Genomic DNA, 26,911 nt, shown 5'->3' on the forward strand with positions numbered 1-26,911 from the left:
CATATTTGCTACTTGGGCCCCTGCCTATTTCTTTGCATATCTAACCCATATGGCTATACAGCTGTTCTTCCAAACCTGTGACCCATATATTAAACTCGTACAGAGTTGTTCTCCTGCATCTGTGTGTAATCTAGAATAACAGCTCTGAGAGGTGCATGTTCTCTCTTTAAGTCAGTGGCGTGTCAGTTTGTTCACAGACATCAATATTGTTTTCTATTCCACTGCTTGTTACTTTAGCAAAAATATTTTTTTTATTCCTCATTATTGGATGTGTTTGCTGCCATCAAGCAGTAAAATAGCTGGTTGCTGTTAGGAGCAGTTGGGGACTGAATGTGCAGCTCTGTACCCATCTGATCAATATCATCACTTCCAGCCTTGTCTCCAGTGGAGAAGGAAGAAGATGATTCACCTGTTTCCGTGCCAGGTTTCAGGTGGCTCCTGACATCCAACCCAAGCAGCCTCCTTACCTAGCCTTCCAGGGACAAGAAACATCAACTGTCCTCAGCATAACTGGCACAAAATTCAGTCTTTGAGATTCAAGTAGGCATTTTTAATATTAAGTTCTGGGGCTGACCCAAGAGGAGATCCAGAGGGGGTGCAGTGGTGTGACTGCATCCACCTTTTGGATTGGATCACACCCTGAGAGGCGGAGAGTCAGACAGAGCCATGGGCAGCGTGTCTGGGGGGCATAGGACAAGGTTGGGAGGAGGGGCAGCTCCCTGATGCTGCAAACACTCCCGGAGGAAGTAGGGGGGCATGTGCCCTCCCCCAGATTTGTGTGTGGGGCGAGGTCAAGCTGGCAGCCTATTCCCAGCAGGGTGGCTGGGCCAGGGCTGCACTCGGGATGGGTGGGGCAGGCTCAGCTGTGCAGGGCAGGGGGCAGTGGCAGCACTGGAACAGGTAGCTATGGGGGGACTAGGAGGAATTTTGGAGCGGCTGTAGTCCCCCAACCTCCCCTCCCCCCCCCAGTGCCGCTCATGCTTGGGGCACTGCACTCTATGGCAGCTGAGCCCGCCCCACCCCCACCCACCTTGAGCACAGCCCTGGCTCAGCCCCCCCTGCTGGGAAGAGGCTGGTGCAGCCCCTGGCCCCAAGCCTACAGCAGGCAGCCTGCCCCTGCCCTGTGCACAAATCTGGGGGGGGCAAATGCCCCCCATGCCTCCCCCAGGGGTGTGCACAGTGGTGGGGAGCCATCCCCCCCCCCCTTCCTCCTCACCTCCCTGCACCTCCTGGATGAACCACCTGGGGCTCTGTCCCATGCCCTGCCCTGGGGCCACATTCACTGCCCTGGCTGGGCAGCACCTGCCCCTGCCCCACTCCCTCCCTCACCATGGGGGCCTCAATCTGCACCTCCATGCCCCTTCTCTCCCCCAAAAGACTTACTGGCAGGATGCTACTCTCTACGCTGCCTTGCTTCTTTCCTGTAAATTGGCTATTGGATCGGTATCAGCCAATATGGCTGGTTAATATTTGGCAATTGGTATCAGCCAAGAAAATCTTTATTGGTGCACCCTTAATTCTTAGCTAGAATAGTAAAATATTAAAGGGGTAAGTTTATCAAAGAAAAGGATTAAGAAGCCAGTAACTAGATACTGCTCAGTTACATCCATGCAGTCCACCTGAAAACTTTACAGTTTAATCCACTGTTTGCTGTTTGTTCCAGAGCAGTGCTACATTTTGAAATTATCTTCCAGGCATGATTTTCTAGAAATCATAGATCAATTTGGGCTGGAGGGATCGCACCTGCCTAAACTATCTCAGACACGCCTTTGTCCAACCTGCACTTAAACTTTCAGTGGAGATTCCACCCTCCTTTCTCTCAGTAATCTGATCTAGTGCTTCGTCATCCTCTTAGTTAGAAAGTTATTTATAATATCTAGCCTAAACTTCCCTTGTAGCAATTTTAAGATCATTACCTATTTTCCTTTCCCCTGTGAATGCAGAACAGTTGATCATCATCCTCTTTATCAGTGTGTTTGTGGTTAAAACAAAGGCCCAATTAAGCAAGTCTGTACCAGAGGGAGTTATGATGTGTAAGTGTGCTTTGCCAAATAAAAATAAAACCCCTTTAGTGTTAGGATAATTAATTCAGTTGCATTAACTACAGTGCTAATTGCAGCACAGAGGACTCAGACTTGCAAAACTTTACTGTGCATTGATTCAATGACACTAGCTGCAGGAATAATTTTATGCTTCACACGAGGCTTATTCCAGGATCACATACTGTGTAGGTAACTAATAAATGACTGATTTGCATCTATTTCTGTGTGCGCTGCTTATGCTGCCATGTTTAAAAAAAAAACCAAAAACAAAAGCTGCATAGATATTTTAAGTAGCAAACTATGAAGTTTCCTATTGCTAACCTGTTTTTCCTCTGCCTCTACCAGAACAGTCAGGCATATTTCATAAATGATGGTGAGAATGATGATAGCCCCATTCATATGTGCTCTACACTGTTTAGTGTAGAGCACACTGTGTGTGTAATGTGGGTGTATAACTGTTCTAGAATGACTCAAGTGGGAGAAGTCAACACGGGGGAATTATAAAGGAACAGTTCCAGCTCAGTGTTAAAAATTTAATTAAAGTACACTTTAAATCTGAAGCAGAAACCACAATTTTAAAACGCTGGACTTGGGTACTATTTTGCTAAAATCTAATCATGCTTGTCCTTCCACAGACCAAATTCGAATTGATATCAATGTATTAAGACAGCAGACTGCTTCCAAAGGGTAGAATGTGTTTTTTCCCAGGTAACTGGTTTCAGAATGGCATTATCTCATGCCACTTATATCAGCGAGGGCAGGGGAGCATGCACTGTCTTTCCCCAGCAGAAGAATGAAGCATATATAGCAAGATGAACTGGAAGTAAACCTGTATGTAGACATTTCGTAGATTTCATAGACATTAGGGCTGGAAGGGACCTTGGAAGATCATCGAGTCCAGCCCCCTGCCCCAGGGGCAGGAAGTCTGATGGGGTCCTAGGATCCCAGCAAGATAAGCATCCAAATTTCTCCTAAAGGCATTCAATGTGGGTATTTGAACCACCTCTGATGGCAGGCTATTCCAGACCTTGGGGGCTCGGGCAGTAAAGAAATTCTTCCTTATGTCCAGCCTGAAATGGTCTTGCTGGAGTTTATAACTGTTCAACTTGTCATCCCTTGGGGTGCTCTGGTGAACAATCGTTCCCCCAGATACTGGTGGTCACCCCTGATAAACTTATTGGTGGCCATCAGATCGCCCCTGAGCCTGCGCTTTTCCAGGCTAAAGAGCCCCATGGCTCTCAGCCTCTCATCGTAAGGCCTGTTTTCCTGACCTCTGATTGTGCGCGTGGCTCTTCTCTGGACTCTCTCAAGCTTCTCCGCATCCTTTTTGAATTGGGAAGCCCAAAACTGGATGCAGTACTCCAGCTGTGGCCTCACTAAGGCCAGGTACAATGGGAGAATGACATCCCAGGATTTACTTGAGAAGTATCTATGGATGCAAGCTAGTGTTTTGCTCGCTTTACTAGCTGCAGCATCACATTGAAGCCTCATGTTCATCTTGTGGTTAATCATGACCCCCAAGTCCTTTTCATCCATAGCATAGCACTGCCGAGCCTATAAGCTGCAGGTTTTTCCTCCCAAGGTGGAGAACCTTGCATTTTTCAGTGTTAAACACCATCAGGTTCTCATCTGCCCATTTCTAGAGCCTGTCAAGGTCAGCCTGGATCGCCCTCCTGTCCTCAGGTGTGGATGCTTTACCCCCAGAGTTTGGTATCATTGGCAGACTTGACCAGTCTGCTTCTGACTCCAATGTCCACATCATTAATGAAGATGTTGAACAATACAGGTCCAAGGACAGAGCCTCGGGGGACCCCACTGGTCACAGGGCAACACAATGATTGACTTCCATCAACCACCACCCCCTAGGTCCAACCACGGAGCCAATTCCCCAGCCAGCGGATCGTGGTGGACCCGAGGCCGCAGTTGGCCAGCTTTGCCAAGAGATGGTCATGGGATACCAGATCGAAGGCTTTTTTGAAGTCAAGATATATGACATCAATCTCCTTTCCCTTGTCCAAGTAATAGGTCATCTGGTCATAGAAGGAAATGAGATTGGTCAAGCAAGATCTACCAGCAACAAACCCATGCTGGGTATCCCTCAGGATATTGCCGTCAGCTAGTCTGTTAAGGATGGCCTCCTTGATAATCTTTTCCAAGACCTTCCCCAGGATAGAGGTCAGGCTGATAGGCCTGTAGTTTGCCGGATCCGCTTTCCTCCCTTTCTTGAAGATAGGCACCACATTGGCCTTCTTCCAATCTTCAGGCACTTCACCAGAGCACCAGGAGTGCAACAAGATCATATAAAAAAAAATTATTGTAAGCATATTCACCAGTTAAGCAGATTTTATTGAGCCTTGTTCCTTTTTAAAATCCTTTTCACAATTTAAAAAACTAAGATACTGCTTACCACGCATGCTACCAGTTCCCAGTGCCACGGACTATGCAGCAGGTAAAACTATTGCTTTACATTGTTTTTTCCATTTTTATTTTATATAGTCAACAGAAATCTGTCATGTAATGTGAAATACAAGGTATTATGTTGAACTTGCCCAATGCCAATTTTAATTGTTCAATAGCTTTGCATCAACAGAATTTGTAACTTCTGTAAGTGTAAGTATCTTTGGGTAGGACATCTCTGAGGCACTAAAATACTTTAATTCACTGTTTTCTCAATCCTGCACCTTGTCCCCTCAAATATCCTTGTTAGGAAGTGTTTTGAGTAGAGGATGTCAGGCTAGAATGCCATCACCAGCTTGTTCTTACTATACTGAAATTATTGCAGTACTCAACACGTCCTAACTAGTAATGCAAGAGAAGTTATTTCACAATGGGATTGTTGTTTAATACATATAAATAATTGCAAAACACAATAGCAGCATCATACCAGCACTTTTTATTGTTATTTGAAACAGTAACTTTGTATTGCACAGCCACAGTATTGGAATATCTTCACTTGGCTCTGGAACCATTCTGTGTGTTTTAACTTTTTTAACCACAAAGGAGGTAAGGAGAGAACTTTGAACATATAATAATAATGGCAGGAATGCTGCCATTCTGTTTGAGGATGGGATAATAAATACCCTCTGGCATTGCCCCTGCCTAGACATTTACCCTCTTGCTGTGTTTGTGCTTTTGGACTTTCTGAGTCTGAGCAGAGTGGGTCCTAGTCCCTGGCTCCACTTCTGAATCTCTAGATTCCCTCTTCGGGTGCAAATTCCACATTCCCTCTTCTGAGAGCTGAGGCCCTCTCTCCTATAGCCTACCCCCAATACCAAACACCTCCTCCCCCATGCCTGAGCTTATCTTAAGAACCCCTTTATGAGACCTCCAGCTTTGTGAGCATCTTGATTAAACATTTCACTACCCAATGACGCAAGACATGTAAGTAGCACATCAGAAGTCTTGCAAGGCTCGAACTCTTTACTTTAGAAAGCACAAGAAATGTACAGATCCTGACAAAACAAGAAGATGCCTACACACACTTTCCTGCCTTACATTCCTTGCCATGCTCGCCCATTTTTGTCCTTAGGTCAGAGTTTTCTAAAGGATCCAAGACTCTTCCTCGCCTCTTTTTTTTTCCTGAACATGGTTTCTCCCCCAGAAGAGTTGATGTTCCATGGGATCTTCTCATTCCTGCAGCCGGCTTTCTGCTTTTAGTCTCATCAGTTCTCCATCTTTACCTCAGATAGTCCATTACAGTTCTTTTTTAGAGCCTCTAGCCTTCTTCCTCAAGTGCTCCTGTAATCAGCCTTGTTAGGTATGACACAAGGGGGTGCCCTCATACCTTCAAGGGTATCCTTCAGCTCCACACCTCTCTCTACAGTTCACTGCTTGACCACTAAGAACAAGCTAAGTTTTGCCAAAGAGCCAACCCTAACTCTAACCATTGGTCCAGGGCACCTCAGCTCTACCTGTTTCACCTAGGCCTTGCCACATAGCAATTAAAGAATCATGCCCCTTGTCCAGTTTGTACAACAAATTATAGGTCTTCTCTAGTGTAGGAGAGATTAGTCTGTATTGACAGCTGCTCTGAAATCATACCACAGACAAATCAATAAATTGTAAGAAATAGCAAAACAGTTAATTACAAAAGCCACTGAAATCATAAAATGGCAACTGTACATGGAAGACAGATAGAGACATTAAACAAAACAAAACCCCGCCGAGAACTACATCTTGTTCTGTACCTGTTTCTTGGAATGCATCTGTAGGCTCTGACCCATCAGAGATTTTTGGCAAGCAACTTGTCAGCTTGCACTGCTATCCTGTTTCTTTGCATACCCTTCTCCTCTTTTACTTACTCTTTCTAGCTGTGAGAAATACCAGTCTTTGATTCGATTGGGGTGGGCAGCCTGCTTCATGTTCATCAGAAGTGACATGGGCAGCCTTTGTGTGTGACACACAGCAGAGCAGGGAGGGGACAGGCAGTACAGTTGCAGATAAAGTAGGAGGCAGAAAGTAGAGCAGCTTATAGTTTTTAACCCTGAATTTCCTGGTTTTCAGCAGTTTTAATGATTAGTGTGTTTTTGAAGTCCTATAAGCACTGCCAGTGTTGTGTCCTAAGAAGCAGAGGGTATTTGTTTCTCCTCCCAAATGGAGAGAGAGCAAGCAGCAGGGTCAATATTGCCTTAAAGCAGCGATTCTCAAACTCTGACAGATTGTGTACCACCAATTTAAAACGATACAACCTTAAGTACCACCAGCAAATTTTTGCCATATAAAGTAATTATAATAAATCTGTTAGCGTGTACCAGTGACAGGTTGCCTATGTACCACTGGTGGTGTGTATACCACAGATTGGGAACCACTGCCTTAAAGTATGCTTCAGTTTTCTCCAAATGAGAACCTATTTATTTCTCCATATGAGAACCTATTTATTTCTCAAAAAGAGAACACAGTTAATTATTTAATAAATCAGTTGTATTGAGCGTTATAAAGTATTAACTCCAAGCATGCATATAGATATAATCTTAGCAAGCAAGTAATTGCATATTACCAGTCCTGATAATACACAGCTGACCAGGCATCTCGGGGAAAGTTGGTTCCTTGAAGGAAGATCAGATGTCTTCAGTACTTGGGCATCGTTAGGGTAAGGGGGGGGGGGGGGGGGGGGATGCTTCCTTTGTTCAGGTGATGGTATTTATGTTCTTTAGTCACGTAGCTACCAATTAAGCCATTTTTCTGTTCTTCATCGACAGCCCTGAATTACGTTTTCACTTTATTACTGTTTTTTCCTCCTCTTGGTACCAGGAGCCGTCTGCTCCACATATGAGTGGAATGCACCATAACAAACCCTTTTCTCCATAACAAGTGTTTATCATCAGACTGTTGCAGAAAAACAAGCTACACCAGACCCTTTTCTCTGTAGAAAGCAGGTTCCACGATAACAGCCTGTGGTGTATGCTAGCTCTGTGAATGCACTCTAGTTCATTTACATCAAGGCTGCTAGGTCTGGTAGGCCTAATGGACTGTTTTAGTCCTGTCAGGTGTCAAGAGGCTGAACTGTTTTCACACCAGTATGCCGTAACTGTGTGTACAATATGATACTTTAGGGCAGTGAATTATGTACCAGTGGGCACATCTACACAAGATGCTTTACTGCACAGTAGAGCTAATGACTGCTTAGTAAGAATCGCTCTATAATGGTGCTAACCCTTACTGTGCAGTAATTGCTCTAATCGCAAGTAAATTTGCTACCTGTAAATACAAATAGCAAATTTGCTCACAGGTCATTACTGCACAGTAAAGCATGTGTACACAGCACACCAGGAGTAAATTTGTTCCCGATCAGCCGGCCAGCAGCTGCTGCCAGGGCAGGCTCCACCACCAGAGCCCAGGTGGGAAAGTGTCCTGCTGCCCCAGCAGCAGGGAGTTCCTAGCCCTTGCTCTGATCGTGGAGCAGGAGCTAGGAGATGATTGTTCCCAGCCATCGTGGAGCTGGGTCTAGGAACAGGTTGGGGAGCTTGTTTCCAGCTCCAGCTCTGCCACTGTGGAGTGGGGCCTGGGGAACTTGTTCCCAGCCTTTGTTATGCAATGGCAATCAGAGCTAGGGCTGGGAGTTCCCTACACAGGGAGAGCAGGCTGGGACCTGCCCCAGACCAGGACAGCTCCTGGCCACACTTAGGCTGCACAGGGAAATCTGCACATGCAGCCTGGAGGTGGCTGGGGGCTGTCCTATTTTAGGCAATCCCCAGCCAGTTCTGGGCTCCACGTGCAGACTTTTCCTCACAGCCTGGGGCTGGCCGGGAACTATTCTGGTCAGGAGCAGGTCTCAGCCCCATACCTCAATTGGGCAACTGACGCCAGGAGCTTGGAAAGAGCTGCAGGGGAGGGGCAGGTCCCAGCCCCCTACCCCATCAGTGGATCCAGACAGGCAGCTGACAGCAGACCAGACCCCTGCAGCTCTTTCCAAGCCCCCGACCCTGATTGGGGAACTGGGACTGGGAGCTCCCTGCTGCTGCAGCAGGTGGACATTGTTTCTGCCCAGGCTGTGATGGTGTAGCCCACCCTGGCAGCAGGTAGCTCCCAATGGCAGGAAGTAATCTCCCAGCCCCCACCAAGAGACAGCTGTCTCCAGGCCCTGTGCTCCCTGCCAGCCCCTGGGCTAGCACCCAGGAGGAGCCTAGGGCTCCCTCTGGCTGCTTCAGGGGGCAGTGCAGGGCCAGAGGGGCTGGGAGCAGACTGCTGCCAAGAGCAGTAAATCTTCTCCCACATCCCCTCTCCTGTAGATGCCTGCTTGGGGTGGTTTTATTCTGAGCAATTTTCTCTACAGTAAACTCACCCCCAGCATTTGCACATGTAGACACACCCAGGGTCACCTACTGGCTTACTAGGGAACAAAACTAACATTATATAGAGAGAGAGAGAGAGAGAGTTGCAAACCTATGGTCGCCTTCTGTTGGAGGAGGAAGTTTGTTCCAGTGATCCTATGGTTAATCTGTGTTGTAATACTGGTATGCTACTGTATCCTTCTGAAACCTCCAAAAGGAGTGAACTCCTGACTCACTTGCCCAGTTTATCAGCCTGGGCGTGCGCAGTTGAATGAATGTGGTGGGAAAGATGTGTGTCTGTTCTGAGGTAAAGGTGAGTGACAGGGTGCAACTGGCAGATGAATGTATCTTATGAGAAAGTGGTCTGAGTGATATGATTGGATTTTATATGATTGACACTGAGCGACAGGACCTTTGCCTCAGAGGACTGGCTGTTGAGAACGGGGTGATTGCGGCTTATAAAAGTCTGGAACTTTGGCGCCGAGGGGATGTGTGTGGTTTGTGGCTGTTGACATGTGTGGTTCAATCTCTTGCTGTGTGCGCGCTCTGTGTGTGGGTACAGAGTTGGTAGAGTTTGTGGCGGTTGACATATTTGACTCTATTTGAGTGCTTCTTGATTTGGCTTTGGAAGCAGTGATAGACTGTAAGTAATGTTGGCACTGGATTTTTGAACCCTGTTTCATTCAAAAGTAGACAAATTAAATTTATACACAGTGATAGAAAATAATGCAAGCAAAGCAAGCAAGATGATTGCAGAATACAGTACCAATTTTTTTCTAGTCCCTGGGGGTTCACAAGGAGAGCAGTGCATGTGGCCAATACACGAGCACCACCCTGTGATTCTTTCTTGAATGTCAGCAGCCAGGAGATCAAGGGCCAATGCCCAACCCACCCAGCGGGGCAGGTGAGACAGGCCAGTGGTATGCCCTCTGCCCATGGTGGCCTCAGGATCCCCCCTGCTGCTCTGAAATCCCTCCTGTTGTTTTCTTTTCCTCCTGATGAATCTTCATTTCTGGGTACCGTTGATTGGTTTCCCTGTGGTTATCTGTGGTTCCCTGTCCGCATTCTGTTGTGTCCTCATATTCCTTTGTTTCTCAAACATATCATATGCATACATCTTAATTTGGTCATTTATTGGGGTCTAAATTGGGGCATGCCCGGCCTCCTAATTTGGTCATTTCACCAAAATTAGAAATCCCAGGGGCTTTGTAGTTGGTCATGGTGACTTAATGCCAATCCTGCAGGTTCCCTTATTTTTGTTAGGGAACGTGTGGTACGTGTTTTCAGTTTCCCTATCCTTTTTTTCTGTTAGCTTCCCACACAAAGGCTGAGAACATGAAACTGTTACAAACTGACTTTTAGAAACCAGTTAACCATTGCCATTACCCTGGACCATTGTTCTAATAAAATATCCACTCTACCTACAAGCCAATTCCTAAAAGCAAATCTATAAATATAATTTTCTAGCCATCAAGCAGTAGTGCAGCAGGTAGCTTATCCTATGGAGAGAGTGAAATACAGTTTACTAGAGCCCAATCCTTTGCACTTGTTTCCTGGGATCTTCCTGCTTCAACTCGATTCAGATTGGCTTCCTCTCGACTTCGGTTCAGACTGTTATCAGATTAACTTTGACTTAATTTACTGTTTACTGCTTCAATACTGGTAAAGTATAGATTGTATCTGTGTGTTCTTTGTGTTTATACCTGTTAAATCATTATTGTTATTATCCCTTACTTCCGTAAATATTCCCTATTGTCTTTTCAATAAATCTCTGTCTGTATTTTTAATTTTTAATTCTGGTTCCCTGTGTGTGTTAATAACTTCCTAAGTAAAACTCAAGGCTGGTACATCCATCTCTCAGTGTGCAGGATGCCCACAGTGAGAGTGAGCCTGACACTAACCTACTTTTATTGCTTACAACCCCCATAGGTTCCCTCCCTCTGTTCCTGCTGTGCCAACACTTGGACCTGGCTCGGGGCTTCCTATGGCAGGGCCTGTGTGCAGTGTCTCCCCATCAAGTCTGGTGGACACGGGGATCCCAGCATCTCTCTTGTCTGCCCCAAGTGGGGTGTAGCTGGCTCCATAGCTGCCACTGGGAATGCAGCTGGCTGGCTATTGCCTACCAAATGCCCAGTCCGCACCCCCTTCTGACTGTTCCACAGCAGGGAGAGTGTTCTGGGTTCTGCTTGGGCTGTGAACAGCTGGGTTCATCCCTAGTCCATCTGCTACTGTTCCCCCCTGCTCCCATCTGCTATGTGCTTTTGGTCCTGGGGCTCTGGGCCAATTGGGAGCACACTTCCATGGCCACATGGGCTCCATGCATCTGTGCTGCTGGCAGGTAAGCCAGGTGGGGAGCTGTTACAGTTATATTAAGATGCAGTCTAACATGGAGGAAGGCACTATAAGCAGGAATGCTGTTGTTAAGGGATTTGAGGACTGGTTAGAATGTGAGATTTTGTGAAAACTTTTGGCGCTACTCTTGCCGAGTTATAGTTTGGGACATGACTAGCCTTTGGAGTAGTGAAAGCGCCTACGGGCACCTTGCCAAGTAGTGGGTAACTTGAAAAGACAGTGGTAAGCAGGCTCACAAACAGTTAAAGAGGGCAGGCTTAATGAAATTGTCTGCAACAGGGAATTGTCTAGGGTAACAAATAGAGAAGTTGAGTGTAATGATGCATTAAAGATTCAAATAATGTATCTGGAGAAGTCTGTGAAAGAGGTTGCTAAGAGTCAAGACCTAGAAATCAAATGTTTAATTTGTGCTTTGCAAGCGAATTCATGAAAAGATGCTAGCCATGTAGTTGAATTGGAAAGAAGAGTCTGACTCTTTGAAAAGGAGATCCATTGTACTGAGAGAGAAAATAGATAAGTGTTATAATAATGTCCTAGAGTTGCAGGCTGCTTTTTGGGTACTCAAGAGTGAGATGGTTAATATGCCTCAAGCCACGCATAGTGCTTGCAGAAAGGCGATGAAGGATTTGGAAATGAAGCTTTCTGTAGCTAGGGGAATAGTTACCATATATGAAAAGGGACATGGTGCTGGAGATGCAAGTGAAGTGAGTTCAGATATTGAGAGTGGATCAAGTGGTAGCTCATCTGTCCACTGTGATAAAAATAATGAGGCTCAAGAGCCTTTGTTACCTTGAAGTCAGTTAAGACTTTGTCTCCAGAGGGCAGCCCTAGGGAGCTATCATCTGCCCCTATGGTACCCCTTGGAACCAAGGAGGTTACTAGGCCAGGTACGAGAGGAGTGGAGACGGTTCAGATGACCACCCCATTTACAACAGCTTCGTGCAGTTGGTAAGAGGATAGGGTCCCTTGAGAGAGACAATGACAAGCAGGCTTAGAGATGCGACTCCCGTTGATGCTGCTAACCTCTACACAGTAGTAGATATGTGATCACTTTGATGCAGGACTGTATGGAATCAAAGGCCCTGGCCTCTGCCCCTGTACTCCTTCCATACCTCACCCAGCTATGCCCCCTTGGACCCAGATCCCTCCCCTCCCCCCTAGCACATAGGAAAGTGGGAGACAGTGCAACACTTTATTGAGAGCATGGGCCTCTTACATGCGGAGGAATGTGTCAATGCCAGCAGCAATGTCCTCTTCGGCTGTGGGGAGCAGGGATGTGTAGCATAGCACAGGTAGCCCTTCAAGCTGTGGCAGAGGTTGTGGGGCAAGGTGGATTTGCCTGCTGCACCGTTGAAGCTCAGGGTCCCATGCCAGGTGCACGGGTGCATTCAGGACACCATGGCCATCAGCACCAGCAGGGTGTAGTGGTTCAGGCACCCCTCAGTCTTCTCAAACAATTCCTTGTGCTGTGGCAGGGATACTCACAGCAGGGGCACGCTCAGAGCTCAGCACTAGTGCGCTGTGGGGAAGGAGTGTGGGGGGTGGGGGGAATGGGCCAGGGGCACCTCCCCCAAAATGGCCCTTGCAGGAAAGACAGGGGCACCGGCATCTCCTCATCCCAGTCATCCAGGAGCCCCATGCCCCCCGAGCCCAGGTGCTGTAAGCTTGGCAGCAGTACAGGAGACAGGAGGTAGATCAAGGGAAATGTGGGACCCTTGCAGAATGGGATGGGACAGCTGATAAAAGTCAGGAGAAAGTTGGACTCTTTAATGAATATTTTGCATTGGTATTCCTGTATACAAATGGTGGTCATCCATCTGTGTCAAAGACTATGCCACGAGCTCTTGATTCCGTGGATTTAATTGGCTTGCAGAATCAAGATTTGAGTGTTACTGAATTAATGGGAAAAGGAAATGATGGTCCATGGTGTATATGGCAAGAACCATCTGACCTAGTTCTCACCAGAAAAGGAGAAGACGCGACTTCTGTATAACTAGGCCCAGGCCTTGTAAGAACTGAGTTGATTGCTTTGGCTCGTGAAGGGGGACACCCAGGCATTGATAGAACCATAGTCTGCGTGGAGGCAGCAGGCTGGTGGCCTTCGATGAGGAGAGACCCTGAAAATTGTGTACAGAATTGTCTCCCATGTATTTCAAATAATCCCAATAATAAGATTATTAAAGGCCCTTTAAAGCATCAGCGAATAGAGGGATCCTGGACTCAAATACAGATGGACTTGATAGGACTATTACCCTGAACTGCAGGTGGAAACCAGTGCTGCTTAGTTGTAATTGACCATTTTACAAAGTTGGTCCAAGGCAGTTCCCACCAAAAATAATATGGCATATACAACCGCTAAAGTGTTGGTTGAGCATACCTTCTCAAGATGCAGAAAACCTAAGATTATTGATTCAGACCAGGGACCTCACTGTACAGCATCTGTCACCTAGGAAATTTGCCATGCATTTAATATACATCAATGATTTCATATTGAAGGATATTCCAAGTCTTCTGGAATTGTAGAGTGTACCAATAGAACCCTAAAGACAACCTTGAGGAAAGTTGTGAACCCCCAAGGAAAAGACTAGGGCATTAAACTCCCACTGATTTTAATGACACTAAGAGGCACCGTGGCGTCTCATGGTCTAACTCCTCATGTCATAACACCATGACTAGATGACAGATGAGAATGCCTGAACAGCAGTGGTCAGAAGGTGACCTGCCCAATGACTTACAATCGTGTGTAATATCTGATAATTCAATTTAAAAAATAGTATGTGCAATCAAGAAAATCAATTTACAAAACACAAAGTCTCTGGGAATCAATGTCATATGGACAAGCAGCAGCAGCATTGTCATCACCTGTCCAAGTGGGAGATCATATCCTAAATTGAGCCACTTTTGAAAGAAAACATGCATTGTCACCAGTATGGCTGAGACCAGTATGAGTGGTGAACAACATCAGTCCAACCGTCTATCAAGTGCAAGTGAAAGCAAATAAAAAGTCAAAATTTAAGTGGTTTTAGGCGTCACAATTGACATTGTTGCAAGGTGATAAGATATAAATCAGTGTGGAATTGTTTGATTGGTAATCATTGTTGAGAATATTCTGTTTCCTTTCAGGGACAGATTCAATATGATGCACTATAAGAATCACTGTGTACTACAAGGAGTGTTTGTGCTAATGCTGTTCAAAATGGTGTCACTAAGAATATCGGGAGATGGTGTCGGTTATTGATTCCATCTACGATCCAACAAAAGGGAAACTTACTTGATTCTGAGGTCATTTTAGTGCAACAGCATTCAAAAGGAGTTTTGCATCTATTGGGTTTTGTTGTTTGGGCTGTAAGTCCTTGAAGTACTATCTTAATCAAGGATTTGAACATGGACAGTTATGATGTACCTTATGTGAACATCTCTACGAATACCAACCTCATTGTGGTGTGCAAAGTAACCCAGATACCTGATCTTGAGAATTTGCACGTGCAATTATGAATGCCGAGCGATGGTAAGAACTAGACAGTTATGTTTCCGCAGGATTGCATTGGACACGGTGTTTGCATTTTCAATCTTACTCCCACAGCTTATGGTATCATTGTTTGCTGAGACGAGGTACACACCTTTGCACACCAAAGCGTCTATGTTTACATCTCCAGATATTACATCATCACTTGCAGCTTAACTAGGTCCTTGTTGTCAGCACTTTAATTGGCACATAGCTGTACACATCTTTGTTGGTGATTAAATTAATATATTTGTGTAATATGGATCTGTTTTGTACTTATCTTTCACTACGGATAATAATAGCTACACTATGCAGTGTATGGGGCCCGGATGCAATTACAGGTCCTGTGCACTTTAACTGCACAAATCCATCTATAGCTTCTACAGATAAGACATGGATTAGTCAAACATATGGACACTGCAATCAAGATGAGGAGAACATCACTTGGAGTATGGGATCAGCCATGGTCAAAATCAGACTGAACTCTGGGGGTTGTTGAAAGGCTATTGGAATGTTGGGTCTTAGAGGGAGATTTTTGTTAAATGTGATCTCTGTCCCACACATTTATTAAACATGATAAGTCCTATTCCATGGTTATTGAGCCAAGAAGAATTATTTGAAAATTGATTATTGCACTTGATAAAATGGATATTTCAAGCATTAATGGTAATTGCACTTTATATACTGTACCTTTAAAATTAGGTTGGAAACTGTGGCAGCAGAAAATTCTTAGAAGCACTAAACACTTTAGAAGGAGAAGAGACTGCTCAAGTGTTTTATGAGGAGTTGCCACTGGAGTGGGTGCAATAATAAATAGATATGGAGGTAATCCAAAATAAAATATGAGCAATTACCAGTCAGGTGTGTGAACTTGACTAACTGATCAGTGGCTCATTAATTGTATTAGCATTACAGTTGTGGTTAATACCAGACTTACTGCTGCAGTGGGAGAAAATAATAGAACAAGACAATATGCTTATTTTCAACACCCCCAAACAGAAGCAAATAAACATGGGGTTTACTTTAAGCTTTATATCTGGACCAATCTTATTCTGAATAAAATCATTCAGCAAGATTATAATCATCAAATTCCTTCTGAATTTAAGAAAATGATATGGAATATGTCATCTCCTGTAGAAAGAAAATTAAGAAATTGGTGGATACTAACTTATTTTGACTACAGTCCTGTATATAATATGATCATTGCTGATATTGTAACTATTAAACCAAACAGACTAGACAAAATATTCCCTATTGTCCCGCTTGGCTATGGGTGAATAATACATTAGTATATCTGACATTGACCAGAAGGTAGGGAATGAGAGTAAATAATTAGTGGAAGGCAGTCGATTCCAGTGGTTGCGCTTTCAAACTTCAATTAGGTCTCAAATGTCCCAGTCATGCCCTAGACCGGGGGTGCAGGGAGCAAAATATGTTCCATGGGCCAGATCTGGCCCACCAGGCCATTCTATCTGGTCTGCGGGGCCCCCCAAAATTTAGAAAATTAATATTTAAGTTTTGGGCCCCACAATTCAAAAAGGATGTGGAGAAGCTTGAGAGAGTCCAGAGAAGAGCCACACGCATGATCAGAGGTCAGGGAAGCAGACCCTACGATGACAGGCTGAGAGCCCTGGGGCTCTTTAGCCTGAAAAAGCACAGGCTCAGGGGTGATCTGATGGCCACCTACAAGTTTATCAGGGGTGACCACCAGTATCTGGGGGAATGTTTGTTCACCAGAGCACCCCAAGGGATGACGAGGTGGAATGGTCACAAACTACTACAAGACCGTTTCAGGCTGGACATAAGGAAGAATTTCTTTACTGTCCGAGCCCCCAAGGTCTGAAACAGCCTGCCACCGGAGGTGGTTCAAGCGCCTTCATTGAACACCTTCAAGAGCAAACTGGATGCTTATCTTGCTGGGATCCTATGACCCCAGCTGACTTCCTGCCCTTTGGGCAGGGGGCTGGACTCGATGATCTTCCGAGGTCCCTTCCAGCCCTAATGTCTATGAAATCTGCCCCTGGCTGCCTGTTAAAGATGACAAGGCACCAGCAGCAGTAGAACCCGGGGGGAACTGGCAGCAGGACACAGCAGCTGCAAGGCCTGCCCACCTCACCCCCAGCCTGGGACTCTAGGGCTGTTACCTACGTCCGTGTGGTGCCGGAGCAGCTGGAGGGGGTGGGGGAACGTGGAGAAACAGTGACAACAGGCAGGAAAGTGGGCAAATGGTGGCGGTGGCGGCAGGTGGGGGGGCAAGTGGCAGCAAGTGGGTGTGCGGGAGTAGTGACAGCTGTGTGGGAGTGCGGGGCCCAGGCTGGCAGGACCTCTATGGAGCCAGGCTGGCTCCCCCATCTCCCTGCTGGCACAGTCCAGCTCCATACAACCCCTGCCAGCCTGGGCCCCGTGCTCCTGCTGCGCTGCCCTGGGCCCCTGATAGCACTGACCCTGGTACACCATTGTGGGCCCTGCACTCCCACACAGCTGTCACTGTGCTTCTATGTGCCTGGTCGCTACTGCTCACCCCCGACCTGCCACTGCTATTTCCCCACTTTCCTGCCTGCCACTGCCATTTCTCCCCACACCCCACCATAATATGTACACACACCCATCCTCACACTGCCATACGCACTACCCACACACACCCTCTCACACACCCCAGCCAACCTCCCCCCACAAACCCCATAGCCACCCACACTCCATACACACATGCTCCCTCATCACACATATACACCCACACCCCTCCAACCCCATGCACACCCACACCCTCCTCCACACCCCACATACCCACGCATCCACAGCTCCCCACAAACCTATACCCTCCACTTCCCCCACAATATACAAGAGTAATACTTTATTTTAAGCTATTATACAATCACTTCTAGGTACACTTCACAAACACATGTAAATCAGGACAAAAATATTTTTTGAAATCAAATTAATGAATGTTGTAGTAGATGTTTGATTTTTAGAATATAATTTGGTATTCTTCTGGTTCCAAGATGTCAAACCCCTTTGCTGAAAGGAGTAGTTCTGGGGGCAAGGAGAGAGACTTCTGGAGGCAAAGGTCAGGGGTTAGGGAGCAGGACTTCTGACACCAAGATGGTGACCAGGGGGCAGGGCACCTGTCAAGGGCTGGGACTACCCTTGCAGCCCTTGACAGCTTGTCAAACTCAGTTAATGGCCCTTCAGATGAAATAATTGCCCACCCCTGCCCTAGACCTCACTGACTTATGTCTTAAAATCATATCTACTGTATTCATTATTTCTTTAGTGCCTTTTACCTACCATAACACCTCTGTTATCAGAGATATTGATTACAAGTATATCTGTTGCAATAGTTTATTCCTATGTAATTATAAATTATTGTTTTTATTATTTGATAGAATATCATAATAGGACCCTTTGTGTTTGCAATGTTTTCTATGTTAAAGGTTGTGATTTTGATTTTGTCATTCCTAAGGATTTGTTGATATAAATGAATATGAAACATTTAATAACATTACACATGTACCCATAGAAATAAATCGGGAACTAACCAAGCAATTATTAGTTCACCCAAAGTTATAACAGTTACTTATTATTAATGTTAGGAAGGCTAAACAAACTATGGTGGAAGTAGTCCACAATGGAAAGAAAATAATTCAAATTTTCCATAAGATTCAGGAAACAGGAAAGCATTGTATGTGGGAAACATATACCCATGGTGTCCTAAATTTAATGTTACATCCAATCATGATATTATGTATGCAGGTGTGTCTGATGTTGTGCATGTCTGGGGTTGTTTGTATAATGAAGCTCCTTTATGTTAAAATGAAGATTATGTCAAAGGCAAAGTTAGACACACATGACAGGGCTTGGATAGCTTTTTTAGCACTCCACAGTCCTAATGGTACCAGAGGTGGTAGCACCCCAAGGGCTGTGTTTGCCCAACTGACTGCCCATAACTACTGCCACTTTCTTTGGGGCCTAGTACAAGAGCTCCCATTCCCAAAGCTGTTCCCTATCGGACACCAAGGACCTACCAGTTGGCACACATGGATGTAGCCATGCCTCAGCTTACACACAACATGGCTTGCAGTGCCTCCAGCTTTTTCAAGGGGGATGTAAGTGATGCTGCCCTAGTTTAGGTGCCTCTTTACGCAAAAGTATGGTTGGTGTCCATCAGTTCAAGGTGTTCCCTTCAAGTGGCAGGGCCTTGGGCACTGAGAGAATGATGGGCAGGGCTGCTGGGAGAGAAAGTGACAGAAAAAGCACATAGGATGATGATAGGATGGCATAGTGGGGTGCTGACTGGATGGATGGCTGGTTCTTCCCAAGGTTGGTGTCCTCTGAGCTGCCTTGTTCCGAGTGCTTATAGGTCATCTGCTCAGGGGACCTGAACCTGAGGAGGGATTCCCCAGTATCCTCCTAGTTATGCATAGGTCACAGCTTAAGCTACAGGCTCATCACAGTCCTTCTGTTCAGCTTCACTGCTATCACTGGATGGTTTTGCCTTCACCCCAGAGTAACAACAACTCATGACTCTGTGAAGTCATCTCCAGCCAGTATGTGCAACAGTGCCTCAGAGTGAGAGCATGTCACCTGCCAGGCAATAGGAAGTTGTTTGGAATCATAGGCTCTTTGGTAGGCCATCTCTGCCATGATCTGCTCATACATAGCCTGGTTTCAATAGCTCTTCCTAAGGGAACCTGGGTGCTCTGCACACCCTAGATGGAGATCTGTGCCCTCTGCTTACCTCCAGGTGGTGGAGCATTTTCCAGATGCAGAAATTTTGAGTGCAGGTAACATGGTGTGGAGTGGTGTGACAGGCAAGTGAGTGCATGAGAGTGCACTGCACTCAAGAAGTCAAGTTCCTGAGCTGGTAGCAGTGGCATATCGATGGGGACAGTGGGGGCCATTCCCCCTGGGCACTGACTGCGGACAAGGGGGTGTGGGGGACAACGCAAGTGCAAGTATTGACCCCAGGGCATACCATCATGCCTACCTTCAAAAGGTAAGGTTACATGGGGCATAGACAGTTCCCTAGGGCAGTGGAGTTAGGAGCGAGTCTCAGAGGGGCCATTTATGATAGCCAGCATCCCACAGCTCTCTTCTGCACTGAATGCTCCCTATTGTGCTTTGAATACAAACCAATATGAAGTGCACCCCGATGAAGTGCTTTGAAGTTGTTCCCGTTTCATCTATGGTCATGTTTTATAGTTTGGGCCATTTTGTAGCACCTCAGGAGTGTCTCATCTGGCCTTTCAGTTTTTTTAGTACTTTAGAGGCATTTGGAATGTTATGCATGTTAAAGTCTGCTGATGCCCTCATTTACTGGTATGTTTCCTGTGCCTCATATGAACAACATATATTCAGGCTATTTAAAATTAATTAAACTCAAGCTAAGCTAATTTAAAGTTAGGTCTCTGTCCTCTGATGTCCCATACAGATGAGAATGCTATGAATTTTTTTCCTCTGTATAATAGTGTCAACTGCCACCAATTAAGTTTAATCATTCACTCTTCTGATTCATTTTGATCTTTGCTCGATTAAAAGAAACAACCTAACAGTGATATCAATAGCAAGAAATTTAAAAAGCATTGGGACTCCACCCTTTGGCATTATAGTTGCTTCTAAACATTCTTCCCAGTGTGGGTGTTAGTATAATTTAAATAATGACTGGCTAGCACATTACAAAGTATTTAAAAAATTTTTAAGTTGGTTGCAGTTGCTCGTTTGCATTGTCTATGCATCTTGGAAAGCTTTTGAACATCATCATGTTGCATTTAATGCAACGATATAACCCTAGGGACATGTTGTTGGTTTCTCTCTTTCTGTATATTTCTGTGACCTTTGTGACCTGGGAGTAAGCATATAAAGAGGTCTCCCACTAAACACAGGATGAGTTATAGCTGGGGCGGGGCATGAGAGAGAGAGAGAGAGAGAGAGAGAGAATCTGGTAGCTGTGCAAACACATAAAATGAGCTTCTACTCTAAAGCACACCCCTAAAATATCATCTATTTGTTCAACCGATCAAATTCTTCTGTGCTTAGAGTCATTACTCTATTATATACTCTATACTTCCTTACTTTAGTGATAAAATGTATTTTACTATGGTTTTTAGCACAGTAGAAAACAAGTATAGAAATATATAATATTGCATATGATATAGAATAGTGGAACCATCAGCTAGTACTTGTTGTACAAAGATGTTAGTTAAATAAACTTTATGTTAGTGGACAGAGCTTTATCCTTAAAAGCAGGTAAGTAGTCTAAATTTAGGTGAATTACAGAATAACAAAATTGCTTTTTGTTCAGCCCAAAATGAGAGTGTTTTCCACTTAGTTGCACAGAATAACAGAATTATTTCTACCATGAAACAACATATTCTTTATACCTGTAGAGCAAGGTTTTTATAGGTTTGACTGTAACCAGGTTATGCTTCAGGGGTGGTGATGATGCCCCCTGGTGACCACACAACCCATGCCTTGTCTGCCTTTAGGACACCCCCCTTCTTTGCTTGCCATGCCTTGATGTATTTATTGGATTGAAAGGGGAGGCTGCCTAGGGCTCCTAGAGCGAGCCTCAAACCGTCTAACAGCTAATAGGTCCCTTCCGGACTCTGCTGTCTTGATCCTGCCCTTAAGCCAAGTGGGTACTTTCAGCCCATCTGTGGCCCAGGACACCCTTAGCCTTAAGGGCCAATTGCAGCCTCTGACCTCCCCTTCAGTTGTCCCTATGTCTTGCAGGTGTCACTGCACCATCATTCCCTTGTCGGGTCATCATCCTTCTCAGCCTCCACTCCTTTTCTCTAGCTGGACCTTTAAACTCAGGCCCACTGTACTGGACTGGGCTTCTGGGCACCAGTTCTATCTTGATTACTTCAGTTCTGGGCCCTGTCTCTGCCCTGATCTGGGTAATGAGCCCACTTCAGCTTTGTCTGGGCCCCTGGCCGTGACTGGCTTGAGTTGAGCTCAGCTGCAGTCCTTTCTTAGGCTGCCACCCTATAAAGGCTCAAGCCCACTCCATGTTCTGGGCCCTCTCAGCCCTAGGAGGGCTCAGGACATGTTTGTGCACTTGGGCACTATTGGGACCTCCATACCATCCCTACTAGTCTCAAACCCAAACAGCCAGTATAAACTATAACAAAGAAATAAACCCTCTGAATACAACACCAGCCAACCAACTCTCGGTCCAAACATAAGAGTGGCTACCCGTTGGCACCACCAGGCTTCCCCTTATCCTGGGGAACATTCTTCTGCAAGGCAGCAGTGTTCTGTTTGCCTCCCCAAGATCATACTAGTGCCAGCTAGGAGCTGTCCTGGCCTCTCCTGCTCCTTAGCTCCTTCCTCTGCAGCATCTAGGGCCAGACTGACTAGGTAGACTCAGGCCCTGAGCTTATACCAGGAGCAGGCAAAATATGGCCCACAGGCTGGATCCAACCCACCAAGCCATTCTATCCAGTCTGTGGGGCCCCAAAAAAAAAATTAGTCAATTAATATTTATTTGCTCCTGACTGCTGTTAAAGCTGACATGAGCCAGGGGCAGTAAGACCCAGGGGGAGCCGTCAGCAGAATTGAGCAGCCCAGCCCAGCCCTGCCTGCCCACCCCCAGCCATTTCATTCTCTTCCTGCCCCCACCCTGCTCTGGCACCACGTGGCTGTATTGCCGGGTGGGGGAGCACAGGGCCGTGTTGGTACATGCACGCGTGTGTAGGCAGGGGCAGTGTGTGCGCATGTGTGCGCGTGTTCTTAGTACCACATGCACACCCCACCGTACACATGCACCCACACCCTCCCTTGCACTGCCAAGTATGCAGACCCCCACAGCCCCTCATATACCTCAGCCACCCTGCCCTCACAAACCCCATACCCACCCACACACCCATAGCCCCCCATTAACCTATACATACCCCCCCATGATATACAAAAGTAGGACTTCATTTTAAGTTATTGTGCACTACACAAACACATGTAAGTCAGGACAAAAATATTTTTGAAATCAAATTAATGAATGCTGTAGATGTTTGATTTTTAGAAAATAATTTGTATTTTTCTGGTTCTGAGATGACAAAAATCACTTGCTGAAGCTAGTACTTCTGGGGGCAAGGGGAGGGACTTCATTTGGCAAAGGTCAGGGGTAAGGGGGTAGAACTTCACAAGATGGTGACCAGGAGGCGGGGCACCTGTCAAGGGGTGGGGCTACCCATGCAGCTCTTGGCAGCTTGGCAAAAAACTCTGTAAGTGGCTCTCCGCCCAAAATAATTGCCCACCCCTGCACTATACACATACACCTGTCTGGTCAGTTGACTCAGCCACCATCACAGGTGTTTATTCTGAGCCTGAGGACCTGTGGCTGCTTAGCTGCAAACATTTACAGCTCTTAGCCCTTGAGTAGCCTGACTGTCTGTCCCTTGTATCTGCTTCTGCTGGCTTTTGGCTACACTTCAGCTAGTAAATAGCTAGGTCCTTAGCTGCTAGCTTTCCCTGAGCCAGCTCACCCTGCTGCAGTTTCCTTCTGGCTCTGTTACATAAACATCCATCCAGATTCCAGGCTGAGGTAGAAAGACATATATATGAAGTGACTTTTCCTTATCCAGTATCAACAACTCTAAAAGAGGAATAAGACTTATGACCAATGAATCAATAAGGGCCCCTTCAGAGGTACAGCCAAAGGCATTGTAACAGGGGGCTTGCTTGGGGCCCATCCCCATGGCCTGCCCGCCTGTTCTTGGGCCAACCACCCGCCTTCTCTCCCGCCATGCCTTGATGTTAATTGATTCATTAATTGATATCAGTTAAGCAGGAGGCTACCCATTTTGGTGCCCCAATGCCAGGGGGCGCTCTCTGCAGCTCCTTTCCTCCCCTATACTGCAGCCCAAGCCTCACAGATGGCATCTTGATGTTCACATAATCACCAGCCCCCATGCTGGCCCCCAGAATCATCCTAACAGGACCCCTCCATGATCCCTCCACTCAGACAGCCTCTCTGCCTCCATTCAGGCTACCTAGCCCTCCAAAACTATTTCCCCCTCTTAGGCGTGGTCCCCCCAGGACCTCTGGCTACCAGCCCTGACCCACCCCCAGGCCAGTCAGCACCCCAGGCCCCCGGCTCTTGGGCATCTCTCACGGTGGGCCCCTGGCACTTTTGACTGTCCTGGTCCTGGCCCCAGCATAGGCCAGTCGAGGGTACTCTCTCATTCGGGTCAGGTCTCTAGCCCCTCACTCTCTCCCAGGGTCTGCCCTCTGGGCCCTTCACACAAATGGGGTTACCCACCCAGTGGTGGGGGCTAGGGGTTAAGGCACCCCAACCCACCTTTCACTGGGGTGGTAACTGGCCTGGCATTTCCTGGGGGCTCCCATGCCACTGAGAGCCCCACCAGGCCACCCACTCCTGGCAGGGTGCAGTTTTAGGTCATACCCAGGACCAGGAGCCTCCCTACCATCCCCTACAGCTCCTCCCTTACCTCCAGATGATCTCAGCAGCCCTCCAGCCAGGCAGTGTTGTTGCCTGGCCTCTAGCAACCAAACTGCCCTCTTTATATAAACAGCCCCTGACTCCAAAATGGCTGCTCTCATCAGGCACCTGGTGGCTGACAGCTCCAGGCCCTTAAAGTGGCAGGCACACTCAGTGCCCTGCCACAGGCATGCACGGCAGGAGGCATGATTGTGGGATGCAGCATCAGATCCAATCATGCCTTATTGATGGTGTAAGGGAAGCCCAGGATTGCCATCCTGGTGCAGGTGGAGCTGGGTTCCCCCTGGAACAGGCAAGTAGCAAGCTCCCACAGCTGTGAGTCCTGCAACTGATGGGACTCATGGCTGTAGAAGTGCCCCACACATTGGGAGGGGCTCCTAGCTTTGGGGACATAGCTACTTTGATACACGTCCAAATTAACGCTGGATAGAAACCAGTTATAAAGTTGTTACACATTTTCTATCCCTAACTTTGTATCTGAATGGACCCTTTATGGTGTCATAATTACTTTGTAGGGCTCTGTGAAGCTTTGGTAGCCAATTAGATTTGGAGGAGATTCTGCCCAATTCAGCAACTGAATCTCCAAATCCAAACTGAATCGGGACACCCATTAAAAGGTCCAAATCAATTCAAAAGCCTCCGAATCAATTCTGAAAAAAATTTGGAAAGATTCAAAGATTCAGAAGGCAGGCTTGCAGGAAACAGAAACTGAGAAGAGGGAAGGGGAGGAGGGAAAAGACTGTTCTGATATTGACATCTGTAGCTGGTCAGTGACTATGATCTTTTCATGAGTTCCCTTCCAATCACAGTGCTCTGGGGGTGGGATGTAGAAACAACGTATAAGGCTATGTGTGAAGTGATCTGTGCCTTTTGTGAGCTGTCTCTCAGACCAGCAGCATCTGAAAGGCTCTGGCTTGCTATCTAGTCTCTTGGTAGTTAGCTAGTCTCTCTTCTTCTGTGTTTTCCCTGACAGTGTGTCATCACTGCTCAGGAAAGCACAGCATATATTACAGACACATACACATTTTGCAGCACACCAAACATTACAAAGCATGCTAGAAAGGCAGGTCTTCTGGCAGGAGAGGGAGAGGGGCAGAGGAGAGCTGCAAGTCTCCCCTGCTCCCCCTCTCTCCCCTGCAAACAGACGCACCCTCTTTCCTGGCAGCGATAAGTCTTCTGCTGCTAGTAGAAGCAAGGAGGTGGGAGTAGTGTCTGCACCTGCACCACCTCCACTAACACCAGTAATAACCACAAGCACCAGCATGTCATTCTCCACCCTAATTTCAGTTCCCAGCATGAGCCTTGCAGTGCCATAGGAGCTGGATGTGGAAGCAGAGGAGCTGAGTGCCTTAGCAAAGGAAATTCTGGGAAAGGAGGGGGAATCCGAGTTTGTGCTCCACACCCCTCAAAGTTCCCCTAGATGCAAGTCTCCTTCTCTGGAAGGCACTTCGGAGGAGGTTGTGGGGGCAAATGGCTCAGCTCCTCCTGTTGTTGTGCCTCTGCCTGGTGAGGAGGGGGATAAGGCCGGATCCCTACCTTCAACCCAGAAGCGGGTGGGTAGTGTAGTGTGAGATCATTTTGAGGTGGCAGATGATCCTAGGTGTGGTACCTGCCAGTACGGCCAAAAGCAGATCAGCCAAGGCAAGGACGAGAAACACTTTGACACCACGGCAATGCTGCTGTGTCTCAGGAGGCAGCACCCCTTGCCCTTGTTCCTCCTCAGCCTGGTACCAGTCGGAGTGTGCCCAAAAAGAAGTCCCCCTCTTGCTCCAAAGGCCCCATCTCCAAGAAGCAGAGGCAGGCCACACTGGACCAGTGGGGGAAAGGTGCAGACAAAGGGGTGCATGTTCCCAAGGTGAGGGAGGTCACCCAGAGCATTGGGGAGATGCTTGTTCTGGATGGCCAGCCTTCTTTGTTAAGCATCCAGGGTTCAGGAGGCTCATGGCACTCATGGCCCCATCCTACCAAGTGCCTGCACACACCACCTATAGCAGGACGGTGGTACCCTCCCTGTATGAGGCATGCAGGAAATACTTGAGAGAGGAGCTGCGGAAATGACCACAGGTAGCCTTGCACTTCACCTCAGACATCTGGAGCAGCTAGGGTGCAGATCATACCTACCTCTACCTCACAGGGCACTGGTATGATCAGTCGGGGCGTCAGTGGGCTCTCCTTCAAGCAGAGATGATGGATGAGTCCCTCACAGCAAGAGAGATCATGGTGGCTATGAACTGCATGGTGCAGGGGTGGCTCATCGGGCAGGGTGAGCTCACCCACAGGTTCATGGTCACTGACAACGGGGTCAATATGGTCAGGGCAATGTGTGATGCCAACTTTGTTGGCAACTTCTGTGTGGTGCACAAGTTCCACCTCATAGTCTGGGATGCTTTGGAGGGAGACAGGGCTCCTGGTGATGGCACCATCACTACCACTACCAGCCAGCTCATTTCAAAATGCAGGAAGGTGGCAGGCTACTTCCACCAGAGCATCAAGTGGGGGCAAGATGCTGTGGGAAAAACAGGCAGAGCTGAGCATCCCATAGCACAAAATCATGCAGGATGTGGAGACTCGGTGGAATTCCACATACCTGATGCTCGAAAGGCTGGTTGAGCAACAGAAGGCCATCCATGAGATGGCCTTGGTCGGGGAGATTGGGATCAGTGCCCCCCCGCCTAACAAAACAGTGGGATACCATCTCCCAGATCTTGGTGGTCCTCAAGCCATTCCTCACTGCTGGTGATGCCATCCTTAGCCAGGTGATCCCCATAATGAAGGAGCTTGAGAA

At 46.9% G+C, this 26,911-nt stretch overlaps 1 protein-coding gene across 2 annotated transcripts in view; it reads left to right on the forward strand.

Moving 5' to 3' along the window:
• VWA3A (von Willebrand factor A domain containing 3A) overlaps nt 1–16,006 on the forward strand; it is a 76,667-nt gene extending 60,661 nt beyond the window's left edge. Inside the window, exon 34 of one of the 2 annotated variants that reach the window (XM_019494772.2) lies at nt 14,288–16,006. The gene's annotated coding sequence lies outside the window, so the exon portion shown is untranslated. Of the gene's footprint in view, nt 1–373; nt 7,150–14,287 lie in introns of those variants that run through there. The other variant, XM_059716825.1, reaches the window with a different exon arrangement.
• The last annotated feature ends 10,905 nt before the right edge of the window (nt 16,007–26,911 follow it).

The sequence above is a fragment of the Alligator mississippiensis genome, chromosome 13 (assembly GCF_030867095.1).
Source record: "Alligator mississippiensis isolate rAllMis1 chromosome 13, rAllMis1, whole genome shotgun sequence".
Classification (NCBI taxonomy): Eukaryota; Metazoa; Chordata; order Crocodylia; family Alligatoridae; genus Alligator; species Alligator mississippiensis.